Source organism: Symphalangus syndactylus, chromosome 3 (assembly GCF_028878055.3).
Source record: "Symphalangus syndactylus isolate Jambi chromosome 3, NHGRI_mSymSyn1-v2.1_pri, whole genome shotgun sequence".
NCBI classification, from domain to species: Eukaryota; Metazoa; Chordata; class Mammalia; order Primates; family Hylobatidae; genus Symphalangus; species Symphalangus syndactylus.
In genome coordinates this window covers 86,491,786-86,499,879 of record NC_072425.2, presented here as the reverse complement: position 1 = coordinate 86,499,879, position 8,094 = coordinate 86,491,786, and the positions used below count along the sequence as shown (strand labels likewise).

Genomic DNA, 8,094 nt, shown 5'->3' with positions numbered 1-8,094 from the left:
ATGCCTGTAAGCCCAGCCCTTTGGGAGGCCGAGGTGGGAGGATCGCCTGAGTTTAGGAGTTCAAAACCAGCCTCAGCGACATAGTGAAACTCCATCTCTACAAGAAATACAAAAAATTAGCCGAGAATGGTGGTGGGTGCCTGTAGTCCCAGCTACTTGAGAGGTTAAGGTGGAAGGATCGCCCGAACCAAGAAGGCAGCAGTTGCAGTAAGCCAAGATCACACCACTGCACTCTAGCCTGGGTGGCAGAGTGAGACTTCTGTCTTTTTAAAAATAATATTAATACAGAAAATTAAAATGATATTCTACCTTCCCAATAACAGTCTTTAATGTTTTGCACACATTTCTCCAATGTTTATACAGTCTCCTAGTTATTATCAATGTTATACTATTTGCATCTTCTCAAAGAACTTCCTCTGTCAGCACAAATAGATTAATGTGCCTGTTTGTTTCAGACAGAGTCTCACACTGTCACCAGGCTGGAGTGCAGTGGCACGATCTCGGCTCACTGCAACCTCCGCCTCCCAAGTTCGAGCTCTTCTGCCTCAGCCTCCCGAGTAGCTGGGACTACAGGCGCAAGCCATCATGACCAGCTAATTTTTGTATTCTTAGTAGAGACGGGGTTTCACCATGTTGGTGAGGATGGTCTCGATCTCTTGACCTCATGATCCACCCACCTTGGCTTCCCAAAGTGCTGGCATGAGCCACCGTGCCTGGCTAACATGCCTGTTTTTAAAGGCCATGTAGTATTCCATTATATTTCCATTGTTTAATTGATTTAACCATGCCCCTAGTTCTGAGCCAATAATGCTTCAATAGAACTTTCTAGAAAATATATCTTTGCACAATGCAGGAACATTTTGTAAGTGAAAATGTTGAGTTGGAAAGTATGAACAATTCTAATTGTAATATATTTGTTAAATTGCTCCCTGCCCCCATCCTCTCCACAGTGTACATCCTGAAAACAGAAATGGGGTTTTCACTCACATTTCAAAGGGGAGCAAGTAATGAGTTTGCTGTAATTGAATACATACAGCAATAAGAGCCATGGGATGGGGATGGGGGGTTTGATCAGCAATGTTTTCATAAGTCCCTTGCAGGGAGCCCCCTGGACCAGCATTGCATGGACATTGCTTTGGGTCTTCTGGACTTTTTTTCCCCCGTCAAAACCAGAGAAAATGTCCAGGCACATGGCCCATACCTGTAATCCCAGCACTTTGGGAGGCCGAGGCAGGTGGATCAAATGAGGTCAGGAGTTCAAGACCAGCCTGGCCAACATGGCGAAACCCTATCTCCACTAAAAATACAAAAATTAGGCAGGCATGGTGGTGGGCGCCTGCAATCCCAGCTACTTGGGAAGCTGACACAGGAGAATTGTTTGAACCCAGGAGGTAGAGGTTGCAGTGAGCCGAGATTGCACCATTGCACTCCAGCCTGGGCAACAGAGTGAGACTCCATCTAACAAACAAACAACAACAACAACAACAGATTTGGAGGGAAAGGACTTTCAGCTGCCCTGAAGATGCATCAGGCATTGATCTGCTCTGCAGACCAGTTTTTACAATATCTAATGGTACTGAATGTATGAGCCTGTCATTCACCCCAGAGATGAATCTCAACAAAACAAAAGGAAAAAAAATTTTTACTTGTAGAAAGTAACACCTTACACAGCTCACTGGTCCCTACAGAAGTGGACAGAGGTGACTGTAACACAACTCCAGCTTTCTAACTAGCCAAGCAGCTTCTAAAAAGCCAAACCTGAGACCAAAATGGGTACAAGCTGCAACAGGGAGAAGAAAACTCAAACGGGAAGAGAGAACCATCCCCACATGATTTCGCCACCTCCTGGCCTTGCATATTTCTTTAGCCAAGATTCCATGGCCCATGGCTATAATCATTCTTTTGAAAATGTGTTAACTTCAACTCCTCTGTCTTCTCTTCCTCCAAGCACTTGGCTGGCCAACCTGTGCTCCTGGGAGGCTGTCTCCTCTGCCCAGCCCACCTGTGGGGTGGAGGGCTGCACAGGTAAGTGCCCTGTGAGGTTGCTGCCTGCCACCTCAGTGACCCTGGGCTGCAGTCCACGTGGCACCTCCAATGGGCTCAGCACCTGTTCCCACAGCAGCAAGTCCATATCTTCACCACTGTCTTCTCATCTGTCCTCTCTCTGAGGAATGGCCCACCTCCTGCTTCACAGAGAAAACAGACGGCATCACAGAGGACACTGGTCACTGTCACCTGCACTCCAAGGCCAGCCCTCCACACATGCTGGGTGACACTCACAATCAACACCCTCTTCTCCTGCATTCCCTGGTCTCCCTCTTCACCAAGTCATGGAAGGACACATGACCCTAGCTAGGCCAGAAAGCATCCTCTCTGGGACTTCCTCTCTTGTCCCCAGCCTTCACTGTTCCCAGCTACTTGGAAGGCTGAGGCAGGAGGATTGCTTGAGCCTAGGAGGTTGAGGCCAGCCTAGGTAACATAGTAATACCCCATCTCTACAAAAAATACAAAAATTAGCTGGATGTGGTGGCACACGCCTGTAGTCCCAGCTACTTGAGAGGCTGAGGTGAGAGGACTGCTTGAGCCCAGGAGGTTGAGACTGTAGTGAGTGGTGATCACATCACTGCACTCCAGCCTTGGTGATGGAGTGAGACCCTGTCTCAAAATAGAAAAGAGGATGGGGGTGGTGGGCTCATGCCTGTAATTCCAGCACTTTGGGAGGCCAAGGCAGGCAGATCACTTGCGGTCAGGAGTTCAAGACCAACCTGGGCAACATGGTGAAACCCCATCTCTACTAAAAATTCAAAAATTAGCTGGGCATGGTGGCAGGCACCCATAATCCCAGCTACTCGGGAGGCTGAGGCATGAGAATCGCTTGAACCTGGGAAGCAGAGGTTGCAATGAGCCGAGCACCACTGCACTCCAGCCTGGGCGATAGAGCAAGACTCAGTTGGAAAAAAATAAATAAAAAGCCAACTCATATAGATTTGGGAACAGCTAGACATAGAAACAGGTCTCTCTCACGCACCTCTGTCTCTCTCTCTCCCTTTTTCTCTCTATCTCCTTCTCTCCCTCCCTCTTCCCCAGCCATATCCCCCCACCTACTGTTAGCTTGCTTGCTTCTTGAGCAGCCTGGTGGTGGTAAATATGGGCACCTGGGCACCAACAGTTCATGGCTTTTGTTACTTTTACAGACAGCAATTCCAGAAGAAAGTGACTAGATCCAGAAGGCAGCCAGAGAGGATGCTACCTGGCCCAGTTTGGGTCACGTGTGCTTCCCTAAAAGCCGTGGTCAAAGTGACTCTGATTGGCAAGCCTAGGCAACTGGCCTAACCCTTGTAGTGGGAAAGGTGAGGGCCATCCTCTCCAGATCCGGTTCCAGAAAGGAAAAGGTGAGACCTGACAGAAATGACTAATTGTCTTCTGAGGCCTAAGGGACGTCTGCCATTCTTTTTATCCACCCAGTACTTTTGAACATTTATTCCTTGTGAGTCTCTATTTACCACCTGTGGAAGCCAGATCTTGTCCCCAGCCTCCCTTGCAGCTACAGCACAGGCATGTGACATACATGTTGCCAACCAGATACAATGGCAGATGGTGGATCTGGAAGCTGGTGGCCCAATGAAGGAGGCGAGCTGCAAAATCCATCCTGGCAACCGTGAGGGAAATGGGCCAGGCCCCTGCTGACTGCGTGTGAAGAGTGGCAAGAAAGAAGACTTGGACTTGGCTTAAGTTACTTTCAATTCATTTCACTTCCAAATCAGAAAACAAGCCATAAAAAAGGACACAAGTTGGTGGACATGGCTCCCCATGGCTGCATTAGTTTATTATGAAATGGTACCCAAAGTCTTTAAGTACAGGAGCCCATGAGAAGTGAGGAATCTTCTAGGGCAGAGATGTTCAGAACCAGGGCTCACTGCCTTTTATGCTATTTTGGTGGAGGGAGAGGAGAGAACCACATCAGCACTTAAGTGTCTCCTACAGAGCCACTATGTCATGTGATCCCAGGGGCACAATAATACTGGGGTCTGTGGAGCCCCTGGAAATTGTGCTAAGTGGCAACTCTGTTCTACCCTATCCTTATGCAAGGAAACTCTTGTTGCCCCAGTTACAGATGTCTGTGTTCTTCTTCTTATGACATCATTGACCTACTCAAGGCTTTAAGTACCACAGGCCTGGCCATGCCCACCGCAGAGGGCAGCTTCAGCCATCTCCAAGCTGGGAGGAGCAGCGGTACCTGCTGTACAGCTCATGTCCAAAGGTGGTGGGGTCAGCTCACGCCCAGGCCAGCAGCAGCAGTAGCACTTCCACCAGACCAGCTCTGTGAGGACGTGGGTGTTGTTCATTGTTGAAGTGTAATTTACAAGGTCTAGTTCCTGGTTCTCCCGGAGAGTCTGTCTGAGAAATCAACATTCTCTAACCTGTTCCTTTTGGGTTATCTAGCAAAAGGTGAATTCCATTGTCGCACCTAAGAACCACACCTGTTAGACCCTCCTTTATATATATATGTATGTATTTCTTGAATTATCTCCTTTTGTTATTTTTCTCAGGTGAATAGACCCTCCTTCTTGAGGCACTCTCTTCTGTTGACTTCTGTGACTCTGTCCCCTCCTGGTTCTCTGTCCCCTCTTTGGACACTCCTTCCTGGCCTCCTTTGCCAAACCCTCCTCCCCTGCCTGGCCACTTTAAGACTGGAATCATTCAGGGCTCTGCCTGGGTGGTTTTCTCTTTATAATTCCTCCACAAGGACCCACTTTCACCCACTCAACTGAGTAAACTTCTCCTTCAAGTCTTAGCTCAAATATCACTTCAGAGAGGTTATCCCTTCAACTTCAAACTGAATGTGGTCCCCTGTTCCAGTCTCTCGACTCACTATTTTCCCTTACAGCATTTGTACTGAAGTGACTGATGCTAGTTGGCCCTGTGTGGGCAGCCTGGACACAGCGTTGTGTTCTAGGAAACACACTTGAGTTCAAAGCCACTCTGATCTCTTAAAGAACTCTTTCTTTTCCTTGCCCCTTCTCTCTTTCCTTCTCTTCCTCCATTCTCTTCACTAACTTTTAACACTTTATTGACTTCAGGGCCAAACACTTGGTCAGTTAGGGAAGCCACCTTGTTGAAGAGTAATGTGTCACAGTACTGCCAAGTGACCCCAGCCACAAGATGTGGCGGAGGGAGAGCATGTCTTTGCACTGCTACTGAGTGGGATACTTGCTTACTTACAAACAAGGGTCTCTTCCTTCCCATGCTGAATGGAAGCAGGCCAGGACACAGGTTGCCATCTTGGCCAGGTGGCTGCTGTGGGCTTGTCCCACAAGAGCCAATAGACTGGCGAAGTCAGAGGCAAGAAGGCAGGGCATGCTGGGCATGGTGGCTCACGCCTGTAATTCCAGCACTTTGGGAGGCCGAGACGGGTGGATCACCTGAAGTGAGGAGTTTGAGACCAGCCTGGTCAACATGGTGAAACCCCATCTCTACTAAAAATACAAAAATTAGCTGGGTTTGGTGGCAGGCACCTGTAATCCCAGCTACCCGGGAGGCTGAGGCAGGAGAATTGCTTGAACCCGGGAGGGGGGCAGAGGTTGTGGTGAGCCGATATTGATGGAGCCATTGCACTCCAGCCTGGGCAACAAGAGCGAAACTCTGTCTCAAAGAAAAAAAAAAAAAAAAGAAAAAGAAAAGAAAAGAAGAAGAAGGCAGAGCAAGGCCATTCTCACCATGAGTTTCATTAAACTTGATTTGGCCACCATTACCACAAATATGCTCCATATCTCTTCCAAACACAAGGATAGTATTGTTTTGATTATGTTGTAAGGAGAATCAAAGTCAGCAAACCCATTCCATTCTGAGCTACAGAAGAGACAAGAGTACAGTTCCATCTCTTGCTTCTCGAGTAGAACTGGGTTCTTTAGAAATAATAGTCTCTTCCTCTTCCTATTCCTATCCCTACCAACACTCTCCACTGACAGTACTTTTTTTTTTTTTTTTTTTTTTTGAGGCAGAATTTTACTCTTGTCACCCAGGCTGGAGTGCAATGGTGTGATCTCAGCTCACTGCAACCTCTGCCTCCCGGGTTCAAGCGATTCTCCTGTCTCAGCCTCCCGAGTACCTGGGATTGTAGATGCGTGCACCACGTCGACTAATTTTTGTATTTTTAGTAGAGACAGGGTTTCACCATGTTGGCCAGGCTGGTCTCGAACTCCTGACCTCAAGTGATCCACCCGCCTTGGCCTCCCAAAGTGCTGAGATTACAGACGTGAGCCACTGCGCGGCAACAGTGCTTATTTTTAAATTAACTTCCCCCTACAGACTCTATTCTTTAAATAAATTTACTGAGATATAATTTACATACAGTAAGTTGTAATGTGTACAGTTTGGAGGAATTGGTGGATTGTGAAAGCCCCACCAACCTCAAGATCCAGGATATCCAGTTCCCAAAGTTTCCTCAGGACCCCTGCAGTCAAGGCTCCTTCCCTACATCCCTGGGCAGTCACTGACCTGCCTTTCTGTTACTATAGATTAGATTGCATTGTCTAGAACTTTCATATGAAAGGAATCATGTAGCACGGAGTCTTTTGGCCTGGCTGCTTTCACTGGGAATAACTGTTTTGAAAGTCATTTGTTTGGTTCCTTGTGTCAGTTGTTTGCTATTTCTTTTTTATTGCTAGTAGTGTGCCATTTTATGGATTTACTCTAATTTGTTTATCCATCCCTTTGTTGATGAGCCTGGGTTGTTCCAGTTTTTGATACTTGTGAATAAAGCTGCTATAAACATTTGCATGCAATTCTTTGTGTAGAAGCTTACTCTTTTACAAACTTGCACCTAAGTGAAAAAAGACTTGTCCTTACAATTCTTCTGCTTTGCTCTGGACTCTTTGGGTGCCCCACACAGGCCCTTCCTCTCCTCTTGTCCTTGCCCCGCGCCTCCCACCTAAACTGAAACCCACTACTGGGGCTGGGAATCAGGGCTACGGTCTCACTGGCCTTCAGTAATAGGGAAAATGTCACCAGTATGCTGGCAAATACCAACCTGGGCCGAAGGCATGGCTGCAGCTGTGGCCGAGTGCAGCCCCATTTGCTGTGGACGCCACCAATGGGCACCTGGGTGAGAGCGGCACATTTTAAAGACCTCTTGCCCCATTTCCCTCGTTTTTCAGTATTTCTTACATCTCGAGGCTGTCCACGCCTCGCCTCCGACCTCTCACCAAAAATCCCTCTCCTTACCTAGCCCTTGACTCCTTCGCGCCCCACCCAGACTTGAATCAGTTCTTTTCCTCTCTCAATAGTCACTCTTGTCTCCAGGCCTTCTCCCATTTCACCTCCCCCCAACCATCAAGAACTTCAATTTACAGTGTAAGACTCACCGGTCAGGCCGGGCGCAGTGGCTCACGCCTGTAATCCCAACACTTTGGGAGGCCGAGGTGGGCGGATCACGAGGTCAGGAGATCGAGACCATCCTGGCTAACACGGTGAAACCCCGTCTCTAATAAAAATACAAAAAATTAGCTAGGCGTGGTGGTGGGATCATGCCACTGCACTCTATCCTGGGCGATAAGAGCAAGACTCTGTCTCAAAAAAAAAAAAAAAAGGACTCACCAGCCAAACAGGTAGACCCGAAACCCTCTGCATCAGTTAGGCTTGGCTGAATGTAATAGTGAGACCCGAAATAACAGAAGCTCAAGCTACAGAGTTTTCCTTGTCTCTCCCATCATGGGGTCCATAGGTGAGTGGTCCAGAACCAGAATGGTGGCAGCTTCTTGAACACCAGCAACCCAGACTCCCTCTGTCTTCTGCTCTGCCATCTTTGCACACAACATCCATCCTTAAGGATGCCACCTGATCCATAATGGCAGCTGAAGCTCCAGGCCCTTTGTACCATCCACCTTCCAGGAGGAGGGATAAAGAGCACAAGGGTTAAAAGGACACACTCCAGCAGCTTGAAACTACCTTGCTGAAAGTCACTTCTGCCCTCTCACCTGGGAGAACTGACAGGGGCTACCTCAAGCTGCAAGAGAGGCTGGGGACTGCATGAAAAGGCAGTCTCTGAGCTGTGGGTATGGCTGCCCCAAAGAAAGTTATGAAGAGAGGCATGAA

At 48.1% G+C, this 8,094-nt stretch overlaps 1 long non-coding RNA gene across 1 annotated transcript; it reads left to right on the top strand.

Annotated features, from left to right (window-relative positions):
* Nucleotides 1-436: 436 nt before the first annotated feature.
* On the top strand, nucleotides 437-7,862 carry LOC134736205 (uncharacterized). Its single transcript, XR_010120062.1, has 3 exons — nucleotides 437-2,025; nucleotides 3,195-4,449; nucleotides 7,724-7,862. It is a non-coding gene; the product is annotated as an uncharacterized lncRNA (long non-coding RNA).
* Nucleotides 7,863-8,094: the final 232 nt, after the last annotated feature.